The 19,486-nt window shown below is 37.6% G+C and overlaps 1 long non-coding RNA gene across 1 annotated transcript; it reads right to left on the reverse strand.

The window, feature by feature from the left end:
• Positions 1–739: 739 nt before the first annotated feature.
• Positions 740–4,590, reverse strand: LOC309803870. Its single transcript, XR_014294010.1, has 3 exons — positions 4,566–4,590; positions 1,685–1,792; positions 740–878 (listed from the first exon to the last, which is right to left on the reverse strand). It is a non-coding gene; the product is annotated as an uncharacterized lncRNA (long non-coding RNA).
• Between the last annotated feature and the right edge of the window lie 14,896 nt (positions 4,591–19,486).

Here is a 19,486-nt window from a genome sequence, read left to right on the forward strand (position 1 = left end):
TGAAAAATAATTTAGATGCTGTGGTTGTGAGCCTAGAGGGACATTATGGCTGAGCCTTCATCGAGTCTGCCTTATGTAACTGCTGTGTGTCTGACTCTAAGCTACCAGATGCTGGAAAGAAAGGAAAATGAAAACTATAGTCTTAGACAACTAAATCCTTATTTCCAGCCTAGGAAGACATGAGTATGTAGTGTGTGTGTGTGTGTGTGTGTGTGTGTGTGTGTGTGTGTGTCTTAGTTATAACCAGTGATTTGGTAGATAACCAGTGATTTGGTAGAACTCTAAATTAAAAGATACACATCTGGCTGTTTCCTACAAAAGTCAGAAAGAATAGATCTTCGCTTTTAAAGATATAGTTTTGAAGATTCTCAACTGTGGTACAGTATGAATTTAGTCACTTAGCTAGATAATGCACTTTACCTAAAAGCCAGAACCTACCTCTCAACATGACATTGTGATTTTTTAAAAGTCTTTTGAGAGAAAAAAAAAAAAAAAAGATCTCTAAAAGAAAATGGCATATATACATTTGGGTATCCATGAAATAAATGCCTTCAAATGTGTTCCTTCTGGATATCAAACAACATGATGTTTTCAATTTTTTTATACACTGTCTTGCATTACAAATTCAAATATCGGAAGGATATTTACTTGAAGGCCACCAAATTAATGTTGTTAAAAATTATTTTATTTATTCTAAAGCCGTGAGAAAGGATTACATTTCCAAGCTTGTTTATACTCTCTTTTTCTGTGTCTACATCCAAATCCCAGGAAATCATCTTCCCTGGGGACACTCTTGCATTTGGATGGCCATGTGCAAGTTTCAGATTTTTCTGGACTTTTCCCCAGCTCCACTCTGATTTCTTGCTATTCATGGGAAGCTGAAAAAAGAGGAAGAATAAGGAAGAAACTTACAAGAAATTATCATTAAAATCACTGCAGATATTTCATTAATGAAAAACTTTAGAAAAATGCACTGATGAGAGAGTGTCTGGTAGAGTTTATTATACATTCTAGTGAGGGAGAAAAGAAGCAAAATGCTAAACACATGCATTAACATCATTAAAGACTGTAATAAATACCAATAAAGAAGTAAATAGGGAGCTATGGTAATGAGGTTTGATTACGTAAGCCTGGTTAGGGAAGATTTCTCAGAGGGGATGGTTTGTGAAATGTATCTTGAAGAGTGGAAAGAAGTTGACCATGGTGACAAGGAGATGCTTAGAGTTCCTGCTACACTATGGGCTTCCTCACATTTCTTTTCATGGTTTTCCTTGAGCGTGGAATGTCTGCTCCACTTCTACCCCGTATACTTTAGTACTCAGCTCAGGCATTTACCTGCTTGGAAGCTATTCCTGAATCTGTCTTTGTTTTTCTTCTCCAGGATGTGTTAGATACACTTTCTTAGTGCTCCTTTAAATAATCCACAAATATCTCTCTTAACATACTTCCCTTACTGCACTGAAATTATATGTCTTTATGTCTTCTCCCTGTCTCGTTCCTCTTTACAATCCTAGAATTTAGCACTTTGCTTCATAAATTGTGATTGAAAAAATGACGGGTTATTATTCACAAAAACTGCAAATGAAACTTTGGGCCATGACAGAGCAAGGATACAATAAAAGCTTCGAACTGAAACTCCATCAGACCCAAACTATGAATGGTAAAATACACTTGTTCAACCTACCTTTTCTCTCTCCTATTTTTCCATTTTCTTTGCTTGCTGAAGGAAATGTTCTTTCTTTCCATAAATTTGTCATTTTTCTTCATCAGAGCCTATATACATTGGAAGAAGCTAAAAGGAGAAGGGCAGAACAATGGATTTTCCATTATTTAAACGTTATCTTTTTTTTTTTTTTTTTTTTTTTTGCGGTATGTGGGCCTCTCACTGTTGTGGCCTCTCCCATTGCGGAGCACAGGCTCCGGACGCACAGGCCCAACGGCCATGGCCCACGGGCCCAGCCGCTCCGCAGCACGTGGGATCCTCCCAGACCGGGGCACGAACCCGCGTCCCCTGCATTGGCAGGCGGACTCCCAACCACTGCGCCACCAGGGAAGCCCAAACATTGTTATCTTTACATATGATTGTTTTTGAGACAAAAAAAAAGATACTTCAAAATCAGTTATAGTCTCAAAAAATTTTAAGTGAATTTCTAGGGAATATTATTAAAATTATGTCTGCATGCTAGAATATAACTTGAGTGAATTAACATAGAGATGATCCATTCAGCTGTAGTATTTGGTCAGACAGTAGGTGACCAAAATGAGCTATTAAATCACCCCATAATCTGGAGGTGAGGTTGAAAGTTTTAATTCAAGTTTCACTATATGGGTTTTTTCAACTGACTTCTTATTAAGAAATTAAGTACTTCTCACCTACTGTCTCTGTGGTAGGCAGAATAGTGGCATCTGAAAGATGTCCTCCCATTGGATGTCCTAATCCCCCAGACCTGTGAATAAGTTAGGTTACATGGCAAAGGGGAACTAAAGTTGCAGATAAAATTAAGGTTGCTGATCAGCTGCTTAAATTAAGGAGATTTTCCTGGACTATCTGGGTGGGTCTAATGCCATCACAAGGGTTTGCTTTTTAAGATTTTTTTAAAATAAATTTTTCTTTATCATTGTGTTCTGAATTCAAAACATTTTTTTAATTTTTAATTTTAAATTTTATTTTTGGCCGCGTTGGGTCTTCGTTGCTGCACGGGCTTTCTCTAGTTGTGATGAGCAGGGGCTACTCTTCCTTGTGGTGTGCAGGCTTCTCATTGCGGTGGCTTCTCGTTGAGCACGGGCTGTAGGAGTGTGGGCTTCAGTAGTTGTGGCACACGGGCTCTAGAGCACAGGCTCAGTAGTTGTGGCGCACGGGCGTAGTTGCTCCGCGGCATGTGGGATCTTCCTGGACCAGGGATCAAACCCATGGTTTGATCTTCCCAGACCAGGGATCAAACCCTGTGCCAATACAGGGGGATTCTTAACCACTATGCCACCAGGTAAGACCCTTTAAGATTTTTTTGTGTGTGTGGACCATTTTTAAAGTCATTATTGAATTTGTCACAATATTGCCTCTTTTTTTAAATGTTTTGATTTTTTGGCCACAAGCCATGTGGGATCTTAGCTCCCCGACCAGGGATTGAACCCACAACCCCTTATTGGGAGGCAAAGTCTTAACCAAGGGACCACCAGGGAAGTCCCCTAACAAGGGTTTTTAAAAGTGGAAGAAGGAGGCAGAAGAGAAGAGTCAGAGACAAGAGATGTGACAGATGTGACAACAGAAGCAGTGTTAGAGAGATACTATCTTGCTGGCTTCAAAGATGGAGGAAGAATTTAGAGCAGCAGCTAGCATAATGGTACCATGGAGTCAAATAAAATACATGCTATGATGGCAGCCTGCAACATTCAGAGACATTTGCAATGTTAATGAATTTGAATTATTAATCTTTCCCACTCAGCATCTTATTAGGTTTTAAATGGTCAATATTTAGCATCACATTTCTGGAGAGAAAATGAATCCCTGTCGTATACTAAATTTAAAATAAAAGGCTTACACTTGGTGACAAAAGAAAAAAAAAAAGTTGGAGGAAGAAGCACAAACTAAGGAATACGGGCAGCTTTAGAAGCTGGAAAAAGCAGGAAATGAATTTTCCCCTAGAGCTTACCCACCTCGATTTTAGCCCAGTGAGAGCTGTTTGGGACCTATGACCAGCAGAATAAGGTAATAAATTTGTGTATTTTTAAGCCACTAAATTTGTGGTTATTTGTTAAAACTACATTAGCAAATGAATACAGTCTTCACTCCCCAAAACTGAAGTTTGAAAAGCAACTCAAGAGAAAAATAACTTTGCTTTTTAGTCAAGTACACTGTTAATTTTGTAATTGTATGAGAAATATTTTAAATTAAGATTACAGTTAAGGAGAAAAATGTCTTGTACTGACTCAGGTGAGAAAACCAAGAACTAGTCAGCCGATTCCCCGAGGTCCAACCTTCTAATTTTCCCCTCGTGTTTCTCATGGTGAGTCCTAAGTCTCAGAGTGTGAAGAAGTTTCCAAAGTGAGTTGGGACTGTGAAAGCTCTGTTTCCTCTTCCAAGGGACCAAATATCAACGTTGACACTTGATATAGAATTCTACAAATTATCTACAACTCCATTTCAGACTTTTAAAAATGTAAATACCTGATTAAATACATGATTGCAGTAGTTTTCTGCAAACAACAAAAAAAAGTGGAGTAACTGCAAGCCAATCATATAAAACATTATTCTTTAGCGCTAAGATAAGACTCTTGAAGGCTGAGAAAGAACTTGCATTTTATCCATTGCATTTTACCTTACTTAAAGAAGATAACTGCAACTAGTTTTGAACCATTTCCCTTCTACCAACCAAGAATACAAACAGCAGAAGGAAGAAGAGAAGAAATGTGTGGATAATAGCAGGAAAGATGTTTAATATTAAAAAGGAGCTGTTTGCTCTCCAATACTAGCTAGAATTATCTCTATAGGTCTATTTAGTATTTTATATAGAATTACATTTCTAGGGAACAGTTTACATTCCGACATTACCTTCACTGGACCTTACCAGTGTTTGTTCTTCTGTACTACTTGGTCATGATCTGCTTCAAATATTTCTTTGGTATCTTTATTTTCCTCTCATGGTCATTCTATAGAGACATGAGAAAGAATCCTTAAAAGTGCATTAACTAAATGTAATCTCTGCTCCTTACTACTCAGGCACATTCTACAGGATAAAACCTCAACAAACCCCTTACTGTAGAGAGAGACAGTAACGGTCAAGGCCACCCACCTCTCACTGTGCTGGTGTTAGGAACAAGAAGAGTAGCTGGGAACCCTGGATCACGTGCTTCCCCTGCACTTGGGCATGGTTAGCAAGTCACTTTTCAGCCCAGTGGTAATCAACACCAGCCTGGAGCTAAAAGGTAACGCAGCTGTCTTCTGTGGCCAATTCTTGACTTAATAAACGTATCAGTCTTGAAAGGTTACGTTTTGGCTTCAACAATCTAATCTGAGTAGCTTAAAAACAGAGCTTTAACAGAAGGTAACCTTAAACGTGAACCCCACTCAGGTCTGTACACAGGCATTTTTGTTTTGATGATCTTTCCTGCTCTTTCAAAGCTTATGGGGATTTTGCAAATCATGCTTTATTTAGCGTTTCTGTAACTCCCTGTAAATGAGAAGAATGATAAATTTAGTGATAGAGATGGCTTATATTTTGGGACACTGGAAAAAGATCAAGGTCTTAAAGAAATAGTAGTAAGTTTTTTTTTTTTTTTTTGCGGTACGCAGTCCTCTCACTGTTGTGGCCTCTCCCGTTGCAGAGCACAGGCTCCGGACGCGCAGGCTCAGCAGGCATAGCTCAGGGGCCCAGCCGCTCCGCGGCATGTGGGATCTTCGCGAACCGGGGCACGAACCCATGTCCCCTGCATCGGCAGGCGGACTCTCAACCACTGCGCCACCAGGGAAGCCCAGTAGTAAGTTCTTTTATGCACGCACATCTCCCACTGAGTTCCATATCGTGAGCACCACTGATTTCACATATTTTATTTCACAATATCTGATTTTCATAAGGTGTCTATCTATTAGCATTTTGGGGCCCATTTAAAAGCATCAGCAACAAACTAGAAATAGAGCCAGAAGTTTATTAAAGAACAGGTCGACTGCAGTGTCTAGGCCATCATAAGACAAGCAAAACTCACATTTCCAAACTTCATTAAGGGAATGATGAATACTCACTGTTACTTATATGAAACATTTTATACATTGAAGACAGAGACTGAGTGTGAATTAGTGAGGACATTCATTTCTCCCCACTAGAATGTAATCTCCATGAAGGAAGAGATTTTGTTTGGTTGGCTCATTGCTGCATACCCAGCACTTAGCATACTGCCTGGCCCAGAGTAGATGTCTAATGAACATTGATTGAATGGTTCAATAAATTAAAAAGAGTCTGACACAGTTAGAAACTAATAAAAGAATATGAAAAAATAGTTACATTTAAACTTAATGCAGGCATCATTGATTCCTGAGTACCGATGTACTATGCCTTTGCTGCTATAGATCAAAATCAAGAGAACTGTGTAGATAAACTTTATTGTATAAGCAGAAAATTAATTTCATACTAGAAATGGATGATGTAAGTTGAAATGGACTGTCCATTGATGTTCCTAATGTGGTAGCAGAAAAAAAACTGGTGTCTTAAGTGCTTAGTGTTTGATGTCATTAATAATTTTGTAAATTTCTACAGTGTAGAAAGGTTTTGATACTAAACTGTGCATTGTACATAGCTCTAATGCATTGTATTGCCCACCAGTACTTCTATACTGGTAGATTGTGCATTCAGACTCTTAGGCATTAAACATAAATAACTTCTAAATAAATAAATAAATAATGTCTTGGTGCCTGGGATGCAGGTTTACATAGCTATTATTAAATGCCTACATTAGTCCACCTGGATTGTACTCCTGCTACGCACAAAAAGAAGATGCCGTTCAATTCTGTCAACTGGTTCTCCATATGCTCAGCATTTGTCAAGCCTATGCATATGGGACAGGAGTGAAAACGTGAATTTTTTGTGTGTGCATGCATGCAGATAGCGTTTTTGTGTGTGTGCTTGCATGCATATGTGTGTGTGTATTTGTCTAGATGTCTTCCCACCTATAGACCCATAAATTAAGTTCTTAGTAGCTTTTAGCGTACGCACATATGATCAGATGTGCATATTTTCCTCTACACTGTTGGTCAGTAGGGGGAGCTGTCACCTGCCACTGCAGCATGAGGGTGCAAAGGCAAATTCGTTTTCTGTGAGGACCTGTACATCAGTGGTATCTTTTGTCAAAATAAAAACTATAGATTTTGACTGCTAAATATGTCAGTAGGTCAATCAGATAAATACCTAAGAAAGAGTACCATAAGACATGTGATAGTGCATATTATAATTTTTTAACAGAAAATGTGTTATAATGCAAGAAAATAAATTAGGTCAATGGTAGATTATTAGCACTTACGTACCATAGCATAGCTATGATAGAAAACATGTACATCCTTCATCTTCTCTGCTTTTCTCATAAACCCTATTTGTTTGATTATTTGTGTTTATGTTGTATTTGGTGCACATCCTTTGTCATCTGCAAAAATTGAGAGAAAAATGGAAAAATTAAAAAGTAGGAGAAGAAGGGCCCATATGACATGTAAACCAACTTTTAAAAATTTAATATGATGTTTTCAGGATTCATCTAAAATTTTTTATCATCTACTACATACAGGCTCTATATTAAACACTTAGACATATTCTTATTTAATTCTCAAAAATTATCTTCACAGTTGGTTTTATTAATCAAATTTTACTGGTGAAGGAATCACTACCTAGGGAAGATGGGAGACTTCTTCAGGCTCACACTACTAAAAGGTACTTAATTTGACATTTGAACCCAAGTTTTTGACTCTAATTCCCATGTAATTTTCTCTTCTCCTAAACTACTCCTCCAATCAGCTGTTTGCCCAGTCGCTGGTATATGCCAAGTACATGGGATTATTCTCTTCTCAGAGATAAGTTTCCTTTTCCTCATTCTCATGGTCTGCACTTGAGAACAAAATCTTGCTTAATTTCACCATGTGCTAAAGGTGCTGATGTCATTCAAAGAATCTGTTATTTTTATGTTAAGAAGAGCCTGCCATTCTTCTCTGACCTGGTTGGGCCTGGCCTACAGCAGAATGTTCTGGGAACCTTAGGTGGTGGTCTTGTCACCTGTCTAGAATATCAGGAAATGCACAGAGATTAAGAGGTTGAATCATTAAGAAGCTGACTAGGGAATAAACAGAATCTGTCTGCATATCCCCTCTGTGGCTTTGTTCATGATATTGATTCTGCATTTACTACAGTGTCTGACACAATTATAGTGCCTTATAATTGCATTTTGAGGTATAAAGAAAGATTCCTTAAACCTAAACCTTTTATTAATCAAGATAACCAGCAGTTTATGTTGTTCAAAAGCTAAGTTGGGTCTTATTTGCTAACACTCTGCTATCAAAAAGGAAGGTGAGTTATTGAATAATTTCATTTAATTCTTGAAAATTGCATGCAAAATACATTTTAATAAGAAACATGTAACAGAAGCATAAGCTTTGTTTAAATGGAGTCATTATTCATAAGTTTTTTGTATGTGTATTGATATAATTATTTGCTAAAAACTCATTATATGATAATGAACTTATTTTAAAGATACTATTAATATTATTGGCAACTCCTACACTTTGATTTTGTTTATTATAGGTGGGATCTTGTCCTAATTTTACCATGTAACCTCCAAATCAATACTATTTTGATTTTTTTTTTTTTTTTTTTTTTTTTTTGCGGTACGCAGGCCTCTCACTGTTGTGGCCTCTCCCGTTGCGGAGCACAGGCTCCGGACGCGCAGGCTCAGCGGCCATGGCTCACAGGCCCAGCCGCTCCGCGGCATGTGGGATCTTCCCGGACCAGGGTATGAACCCGTGTCCCCTGCATCGACAGGCGGACTCTCAACCACTGCGCCACCAGGGAAGCCCTGTTTTGATTTTTGTTCAACAACTTTTGCTTAACCTGAGCCATATCATGTCAAACAGGGACTTCCCTGGCAGTCCAGTGGTTAAGACTCTGCACTTCCACTGCAGGGGATATGGGTTTGATCCTGGTTGGGGAACTAAGATCCCTCAAGCCTCGCAGGGCAGCAAAAAAATAGTTAAATACTATTATAGTAATTTTATTATTTGTTTAAAACTGCAAAACACCTAACCTTTAATCACAAAGACCACCACCACCACCAATCCCCGTGCTTGGATTGTTGGCCTCACCTTTGACGTAGTAGGCAGAAATATGAGACTGGGAATTGAAAGGATAAAGATCTAATCTAACAAATTGTGTCAATAATGCTTGAGATCTCAGGTGAGGTTTGAATATAGATTAGATAATCCTTAAAATCCTACAGAGGCAGTGTAGTGCACTGTTGAAGAGCACAGAACTCAGAGATATCTGGCTTGAGTTCAAATACCAGTTCCAACATTTACTAGCTGTGTGACCTTGGGCAGGTTGCTTAAAGCCTCTGGTTCCTCACCTATCAAATGGGAATAAAAACAGCACCTACTTTATAAGGTTGACAAGTATAAGTGAGTTCATATGAGAAGGGCACCTAGAACTTGGCCTGGTACAAAAGATATATATTTGTACTTGCCGTTGTTATCTAATTTGACTTAAATATTTAGAACTTTGTAAAATTCTGAGCAGCTCAAATATTCACTCAACATTTACACTTTGAGTCTCTAATTGCATGCCAGCTGCTACAGGGCTATATCCACGAACAAGACAAAGATTCCTGCCTTGAGTTTTTACTCATACCAATGTGCTATAATTATAGCCTCCCCAAAATTCCTGTTTATGAAAAAAGTTATTAGCTAGTTCAAGGTTTTGCTTTTTAGTCTTAGTTACTAATGTGTCTAGTTGTAGAAATTTGTTACATCTCTAAACCCGATGATCTTTGCCTCACTTCATACCGTTTTTAAGTCAAGTACAGTGTCTTAACATATACCAAAGGTTTACTTGATATAATATTTCATATGTTATAAAAAATTATGTCTCATAACCTGCAGTAAATATTTACATAGATTACAAGGTGCATCCCAACTTCAAAAAAGTTAAAATATGAAAGAGAAAAGCTACCTTAGCACTGAGAAAATATTTTATTTCTATTTTTAGTATTAATGATTACATCATCAACTTCGTTTAATATATTCTCTCACAATGTAATACAAAGCAAAGAATTCATTGTTATCTACAATCAGATCTTCAATAAGATAATTTATAAGATATGTCATAATATTTTTATTAGTCTCATAATATATAAGAAATGAAAATATTTAAAATAATTTGGAAATTTTAAATCTAATTTATAATTCAACATCAAAAAAACAAACAACCTGATTAAAAAACGGGCAGAACTGAATAGACATTTTTCCATCCAGGAAGTGCAGATGGCCAACAGGCACATGAAAAGATACTCAACATTGCTAATCATCAGGGAAATGCAAATCACAACCACAATGAGATGTCACCTCACACCTGTCAGAATGGCTATCATCAAAAAGAACACAAATAGCAAATACTGGCGAGGATGTGGAGAAAAGGGCACCGTCATACACTGTTGGTGGGAATGTATATCGGTGCAGCCACTGTGAAAAACAGTATGGAGGTTTCTCAAAAAACTAAAAATGGAACTACTGTATGACCCAACAATCCTACTCCTGGGTATATAGCTGAAAAAGAACAAAAGCACTAATTCAAAAAGATATATGCACTCCAACGTTCATAGCAGCATTGTTTACAATTGCCAAGACATGGAAGCAACCTAAGTGTTCATCAACAGATGAATGGATAAAAAAGCTGTGGTACATGCACACACACAAACACACACACACAAAATGGAATACTACTTAGCCATAAAAAAGAAGAAAATTTTGCCATTTGCAGCAACATGGATAGACTTGGAGGACATTATGCTGAGTGAAATAAGTCAGAGAAAGATAAATACTATATGATATTGCTTATATGTAGACTCTAAAACAATACAACAAACGAGTGAATATAACAAAAAAGAAGCAAACTCACAGATACAGAGACAAACTAGTGGTTATCAGTGGGGAGGGAGGAGGGGCAATATAGGGGTGGGGGAGTGGGAAGTACAAACTACTAGGTGTAAGATAGGCTCCAGGATGTATTGTACAGCACAGAGAATGTAGCCAATATTTTGTAATAACTGTAAATGGAAAGTAAATTTTAAAAATTGTATAAAATTTTAATAAATAAATAAATAAAAATAAATCAGTCCATCTAAAAAAAGAAGACAATTAGCCTTTATATCTATTTTTGATCTATTGTCCAAATATAAAACAGTGAAAGCCTTGTGTGATATCTTAAAATGCCTTGTATATACTTCACCCTCATAAATGTTTTTCTTTTATTTATACATCTCTAAATCTCTATCCACAGAAGTAGAGTTATTGTTTATTGCTGTGGATCACCTATCTTTTGTACAATGAGCTTTTCTGTGTGTTTGTTTGTTTGTTTGTTTGTTTTTGCGGTACGCAGGCCACCCACTGCTGTGGCCTCTCCCGTTGCAGAGCACAGGCTCCGGACGCGCAGGCCCAGCGGCCATGGCTCACGGGCCCAGCCGCTCCGCGGCATGTGGGATCTTCCCGGACCAGGGCACGAACCTGCGTCCCCTGCATCGGCAGGCAGACTCTCAACCACTGCGCCACCAGGGAAGCCCTGTACAATGAGCTTTTAAAATTCATCATCCTACTATAAGCATTTTTACTTATTGATACACTCTTCATTAATTTTAATGACTTCAACTTTTTTTCTATTATGAATAATGCTGAAATATGTCTGCATATATATACATATAAATGCAGGTATATATGCATATTTGTTCTTTTTTAAATTATTTTCTTTGGATACATTCTAAAGTTTGAGAGACAAAAAAAAAATAATAGATGTTAAATAATTATACTTCGAAGTATTAAAAACCTGAGTTTCATTCCTAGTTCTACAACATTCAATGAGTTTGACCTGAGGCAAACGATCACTCCTTTCAGAGTAAAAGAAATGCCTACGTCTTAAAGTTGGTGTGGGGATTAAATGGGCTAATGTAAAACTGAAATTTATATGAGGAAACTTTGGATAGTGATGGATATGTTTATGGCATAGATTGTGGTGATGTTTTCACAAGTGTAAACTTATTCCCAAACTCATCAAGTTGTATTAAATATCTACAGCTTTTTGTATGATGATCATACTTAAATAAAGTGGTTTTAAAAAATAAATAGGGCTTCCCTGGTGGCGCAGTTGTTAAGAGTCCGCCTGCCGATGCAGGGGACACGGGTTCGTGCCCCGGTCCGGGAAGATCCCACATGCCGCGGAGTGGCTAGGCCCGTGAGCCATGGCCGCTGGGCCTGTGCATCTGGAGCCTGTGCTCCGCAACCGGAGAGGTCACGGCAGTGAGAGGCCTGTGTACCGCAAATAAATAAATAAATAAATAAATAAAAATTAAATAAAATTCATGTCATTAGATATTTATTAAGCCATTTAATAAAAAGTAGCTATTATTACTTTCATCATTATCAATAATAAATAAAATAATATATACATTTTTGGAAAACATTATATTTTGTTGGCTTAATATATTAGAACACCTCTTTGTATATGATTTATTCCTATTCTTACCATTTTTAGATTATAACAATTCTTGTCATCTTTCAATTTTATCAGTATAGCACCAAAAACTTTTTTTTACCCTCTGTAATGATAAGGAAATGGAAACACATTCTTTATGGTGCTAGAATTAGTAGGAAGAATAGGCTATGTGTATGTTATTCTTCTTGGTTTGGGGTGTGTTTTATCAAACCTGTTCTACAAGGTAATATAAACATTTGCATATTGTATAACAAAATACCTTTTTCCACAGTTGTATTCTTTTCTTTCCTTACAATGCACCACCTGAAAAAACTCAGCTTTTTGTTGATGCCAAATCTATCCATGCAGGGCACTCCCAGCTCTTCAACTTCAAAAGAGACAAGTAAACTCAGGTGAAAAACGTTGATGGGAAGGTATCTGGAAGTGATCAAGGTCTACTCTCAGACCAACCCTAAATGAGAGATCAGTAATAAATCCCACACAGTAAGGAAAATAAAAACACTCCTAATGAATACTTCCTCATTATGGCCCAGGGTTGTAATGTCTCAGATCAAAGATGCTCATATTCATTGAACAGGGGCTGACTAGAGCCACTCCAGCCACCAAAACAGTACATAGAGAAAGGTGATGCTGCACAAAATGAGGGATGCTTTAAGCTATAATCTATTGCATTATTTCAAACATACTTGAAGGCACATTTAAGTAGGTGGCATAAGTTATGTTGACTTTATTCTGATGGAAATCTCTCAAGTTTTCAAATCTCCATCCAGGTGGAAATATAAAAGTTTTGAGTCATGACCCACATTAAACTCAATCTTTCCCTACAAAACTCCCTTTTTGGGGCTTCCCTGGTGGCGCAGTGGTTGAGAGTCCGCCTGCTGATGCAGGGGACACGGGTTCGTGCCCCGGTCTGGGAAGACCCCACGTGCCACGGAGCAGCTAGGCCCGTGAGCCATGGCCGCTGAGCCAGCGTGTCTGGAGCCTGTGCTCCGCAATGGGAGAGGCCACAACAGTGAGAGGCCAGTGTATGGCAAAAACAAAAACAAAAACCAAACTTCCTTTTCTTTATGTTGTTAGAGATTTTAAGATTATAAACTATACCAGCTACTTCATATAGCCAATAGAGTCCTTGAATATACAACTTTCCCCTCTGTTACTATCCATAAGGCAGCTCATTTTTAGAATTAAAAAACCTGAGATTTTTAGTGGTACAAATATATGCCAAATTGCTTATATCGATACTGCTGTGTGAAACGATTTTTACTTCAGGAAGACGGTGGATAGAAGGAGTAAGTTATGCCTCAGAGCCCAGATACATCCTTATTTCCTGACTCTGGTTTCAACCTGGTATTAACCAGACTAACTGGAAATATCTGAATAGTGAGGATAGTCACAGGAGAATCATTAAAAAACAAAAATATTGCTCTCTGTGCGACACCCCTAGAAATCAAACTTGAAGTAGGTAACACTGAACTACACAAAAGCCTTTCTGCTGTCTTCCCCAAGCCTCCTTTTTGGGGCCACTCTACTTCCTATGTCATCCTCTTTCTTTGCCATGAGCTAGAAGGATCAAACCAGTTTTTCTCTCATCTCAAAGACCTGCCACTGTTAAGTGGCAGACACATTTCAATCATGAAAAGTAAAGAAAGTAACAGAGATGCTAGGTCTGTCATCATTGAGCTGCTGAACAAATGCCAACAGAGGCTTATTTTCAGATTTCTTGTGATATAAGAAAAGCATCCCACCATTGTTAAGCCCCTGTTAGACATGCTTTCTCATACTTCTAAGGGGAAGCATTCCTCTCTGAAATATATGTTCTGATCCCAGTCTGTTATTTTGAGAATTTTCTTTAAGTGATTGACCACATTGATCAATCATTATTTGTTGTTTTCCTATTGGCTTTGTATAGCAAAATGATGTCTGGTTAACTTTTTTTTTCTAGATAATTAAAATATCTTGTTAAAAGTCAGAACAACCTATGAAGCTGGTCACTCTTTGGCCCATTTCAGCATTTTATTGAGAAAAATTATCTCTAATTGGGAGAGAGATTCTTTAATTTTTACTGAATCCTCTGGAAGAGAAGATTTCCATTCATAACACAAAACCCAACATAAAAATCCTCTTCATCTATCTTTCAGTCACCCCAAAGACCCACTCATCACAGTATGGCAACTTAATCCCAATCTTCTCCCTCTATTTCTAAAATCTTTTAAAATTTTCCTTTAACCCAACCTCTTGTCTCTCCCGTCCCTGCCCTTTCACTCTTTCTTTAGAAAAGAATAACTCCCAGCCCTGAGCAGTGAAGATCAATCGAATGGGTTTCAGTTTACTGTTCTTACTGTCTCGTCCTTCACCCCCTATTCCAGGCTGCCCAACAGAGCCCCAGATTATGGAAACAAAGAAAAAAAATCCTCCTGATATGTGAGAGATACAAGAGATTCTGAATATTCACCTGTAATTTTTTTCCTGTACCATAATAAAGAGTGACATGTTCAAAAGAATAATATATATAAAATCAATTATTAAAGAAATACTATAAGCAAGGGGAGAAATTTTTTATTACTAATCACTTCATAACATGACTGATTTTCCATTTCTTCTATAAGAGATATATTTAAGACTTCTTTTTTATGTTGTTTTGAGTGTTAAAAAAAATTCCTAGGTTTGTAATAGTTCTATAAATTTAAAGTAGTACTTGGACATTTTGTTTCCTGCTATTGTCTTTTTTTTTTTTTTTTTGGTGGTACGCGGGCCTCTCACTGCTGTGGCCCCTCCCGCTGCGGAGCACAGGCTCCGGACACGCAGGCCCAGCGGCCATGGCTCACGGGCCCAGCCGCTCCGCGGCACGTGGGATCCTCCCAGGCCGGGGCACGAACCTGCGTCCCCTGCACCGGCAGGTGGACCCTCAACCACTGCGCCACCAGGGAAGCACCCATGCTATTGTCTTTAAAAGAGAGTATTTGACCGCTTAGCAATCCTCCCTCTGATATGCTGAGCTCTAGCTAACTGCCTGTTGCCTCCGATTCATTGCATGAGAGGGAAGAAGTGGCTTTCTTAGTCATAAACCTGACTTCATGTACCTTGACTGAAACCAAAGGATTCAAAACTCAAAGCAAAATTTATAATGTACTTTCATGGTTTCTCTGGCTGTACATTTCCCAGTCATGAGGTTTGGCCCAACCAAGAGGCAAGGATGTCTGTTTCCCATTAAGTAATTTCAAACTATGTACAACTTATATTTAAACTAAAATCTGCAAAGGTAGTAAAAATAGTTTTATAGCCTTGTTTCTCCTAGGACTATCTAACATGAATTGTTTCCAATTTTAGAGAGGGTCAGGCCCTTTCTACTTCCAAATATAAAAAAAAAATCTGAAGCCAACACATGAAAAATATTAATAGTATATTTTATATAGGGAGTGAGATTATGAGTCTACAGTTTCTGTAATCTATATCATGCTCAATTAAAAAATACTTGAAATTACTTTTGATATGTGAGAAAAGGCAATTGGGAAGACCTATTTTAATAAGAGAACTGGATGCCTGAAAGTTTATTATCCTTTACTGCGAGGAAATGGTCACTTAGGTCTGTTATGAAAACATTTGTTGGCCATCAGTTAAAAAACCCTTAGATTATTTTAGATTCTGAAAAGAAAGTGAAAAAAAATGGTTAGGGGTAAGATAAAATCTGTTCTTGGGAGAACTAGCTGTTATATTTAAAATGTATCACTGCTTCTAAACTGGATAGACACATTTCTTGCCACATAACTTTATCCCTGTTCATGCAATGCTGTTAACTTTGAGTTGTAATATTCATCTTTCAACAGTAGTAGGATTCTAGGAAACCAAGCTCATTATAACTTTCTTCATTGAAGGGCTGAGTTCTGAAGTATTCATCTTCACTGGAGTATCAGTAAAGATAGGCTGGGTTATGTTGTGAAAACAAATTCCAAATCTTAAGGCTTAGCACGTACAACTTTACTCTGCTCTTGCCCACACAAAGCCATCTGTAGGTCCAGTAGCTCTTTAGGGCAGCTCCCTTCTAAACAGTGACTTAGGGATCAGGTTCTTTTTTTTTTTTTTTTTTTTTTTTCTTGTAGCTCTACCATTTGGAACTGCAGTCACATGGCAGGGGGAGAGAAAGCTTGAAGAACTCACACTGGCTCTGAAGTGCCTCATTCCAGAGATGACATGCCATTTCCGCTCATAGCCTATTGGCTGGAAGTAGTCTTATTGTCCAGAACTAACTATATAGAGACTGGAATGTAAGAGAGAGCCTGGAATATTTGATGAGTTTTATGGTCTGTGCCTTAGAACACATGCGACTTTTAAGTCTCAGCAGTGAGAGTCTAGACAATCCTCAGCTCTCTTTTCCCCCAACATAGCCACCCTGGAAAACGAGAATTCCTGATGGTGGCCCTAGAAGATAAAAAGAGCCTGGGTATCTGTGGTACTACTGGGAAGGGCACTGCTCTGGAGAACTATCAAACTATAGCTGACTTTGGGTAAACAAGACATACACTTTTATATATTAAGCAGGTGAGGTTTCAGGGGTCATTTTGTTAATACAATATAGCCTATCCCATCCTGAATAATGCAGTTGGATTGGAAGTGTCTTCTGTCTTGCTTTGCTGATCCAGATCATCAATTTTGCTACAAATTCTAACATTTCTGTCTTCAAATCACTCCTTGATTTTGTCAGAAACTATTGCTACAACCTTGGCTCTGTACTGATTCTCAGCTTTGCCCTAACACTTCTTGGTTCAATGATCTCTGATGTTTGATCTATACATGAACTCTTCCCACCTTCCTACCACCCTACCCCTGGTGAAAAAAAACCAAAAACAACAAAGACACGTGTTTTCTTGTTTGCTGAAGAGAAGCAAGAAAATACTTTAACCTGTCAACCTAAAGGCAACTCTAAAGAAACAGCAGCATAACTAGTCTCATCAAAACTGCTCATGCTAAATATATATGACAACCCGGGCAAGTTTATACCTGATTAATGTAGATTGTTTACTTTCTTTAGAATTACTGCTGTTGTTGAGTTGAGAGCATGAGTGGAAATTCTTGGGAAGGTAAAAGGATATATTTGAATTAGTGGTTTTAAAGGTATGTTAAGACATCAGAGATCTTTTTTATAATGAGCATTAAATATTACAATTCATGTACATTTTGGATTCGTCTCATAGAACTAAGCAATTCTTACCCTGTCCATGTTCTTCATCACTCTTAATACCTTTAATCACACAAGGCAGGTAGCTTGTATTTCATCAGGAAGAATTCTGGGCAAGGGAGCATCAGGCACAATGATTACTTGTGTCATGGTTCTGCTGACAAGCCATTTTAGGTAATCTTCAGTTCCTTGAGAGAGTCATTGGATTTTTTGGAGTTGCCAAGATTCTGTAAGCAGATTAATTTTTCAGTATGTGTAAAGAAAACTAAATGCTTAAGTTTGGAACTTCTCTCAGAAATAGCCAATCCAATATTAACTTTATTTCGAATATTTGCATTAAATTCAATAAACAGGTGTCGAGGCTGTAATATGTCCAAATTATTAAGCCCTTGGATGGTTGGAGTGAGTAAGGTAATAACTTAGGTCTTTTTCCCTTCATGTATACATATTACCATTTTATATACAGTATATATATATATGTATATATTTTAATTTATCTTTTTTGTTCTTATTTGGGTTTATTTCCCATTTTAATCACATTATTTTTTAACTAAATTTAAATATGGAGCTACAAGATCACATTTTTAGAGTCATTAGGTAAGATAGTAGAAATTGTAAGGAGAGGAAATTTTAACATAACCCTTATTCAGTTGAATACATAGGTTGTACAAACTATACAGTCATTGGGAAACAATAAAATGACCCAGTATTTCCTTCCCACATTTTCACAACAAGTCAGGCATGTCACATGACCTTTCTCCTAGTCTCTGGTTGCAAGTCTGGGCAAGGATGCCCTCGTTCTCACTCTCGAGACTGCGTTAGCCTTGGAGCAGCACTGTAGCTGGATGACTGACTCAGGATGGCCTGGAGCATAGAGGGTTAGAGTCTGAAATGTTTCCTGGTTAATTCCTGATTGGAATTATTCCAATTGTTGGTTTTCTGAGAATAAGTGAGTAGGGAAATATTTTTCCAGAAACTCTTCAGCCAAATAATGTGAAACTCAAGATCCTGCTAACATGAGAGTAGATTTTCTAACACCTCCCTACTTTAAACCAAAATTATGTCACCAGATATTCACCGTAATGTAACTGAACCCAGAAAGACTGTTCATGGAGTGGAACCTATTTGTTTCAATTCATCACTGTATAATTAATACCCTGATAAAATCGCTGTATTTTTCTTACACCAACATGCATCAAAAATATTTTTACATATATTACAGTGTCCTCAATGTTCCTCCATTATCCTTGATTTTTCTCTTTGATAACTATGTATGTCAAGTGAAATTATGCATTCAGAAAAAAATTACTAAACTCTGACAAGATTTCATAAAATTATAGGTGAGGTAGATGTACAATAATTAAGGTCAAATAAACCGCTACTTTTGGCAGAATGATTCTTAGGTTTCTTGTTTTTCCATAGTTGAAACAACATGAGTATATCATTTATTAATATACCAATAGAAATACTTTTAGTGAGAAGGACATTAAACTCCATGGGCTATGACAGTTTAATTGGCATAGCAGCCAGGAACCCAGCAGAATAAGGAATGGCATACTCAAACTGGATAATTGATGAGATTTTAATAGAAAGGATTTTTTTAAAAAGGTACAGGGTGAGGTTTTAGGAAAACAGTGAGGGATGGTGCTGTATCCTGACACTAGCAACAGCAGGGAGCTGTTTCTAACCCTAGAACAAGGGACACAGGAGAGAACAGTTATGAGAACCCAGGGAGAGCAGCTATATAGAAAAGACCATCCAACCTTCAGATCTCCTGCTAGTGTCTTCCTTTGGCCACACTTAACAGGAGGTGAGGAGGAAAGGGAACCATTGAGGTAGCCCCTATGTATTAATTTCCCACAACAAAGAGCAGAGTGAAAAAGCATGAAGAGTTAATCTGGGAAATGGAGCAAAAGAGATATGTATAGCACAATTGGTGCATGGCTTTAAAAAATAAGTTTAAATGGCATGCTTACTTTTTGGCTAAGTTGGACTCCGTCTGCCACTCCTGTCATCAGACAACATTACTTCTCTCTCTTTTCCCATAGTTTCATATATACATATATATATATATATATATATATATATA

The sequence above is a fragment of the Mesoplodon mirus genome (genome assembly GCF_964341445.2).
Source record: "Mesoplodon mirus genome assembly, chromosome: 1".
Lineage (NCBI taxonomy): Eukaryota > Metazoa > Chordata > Mammalia > Artiodactyla > Ziphiidae > Mesoplodon > Mesoplodon mirus.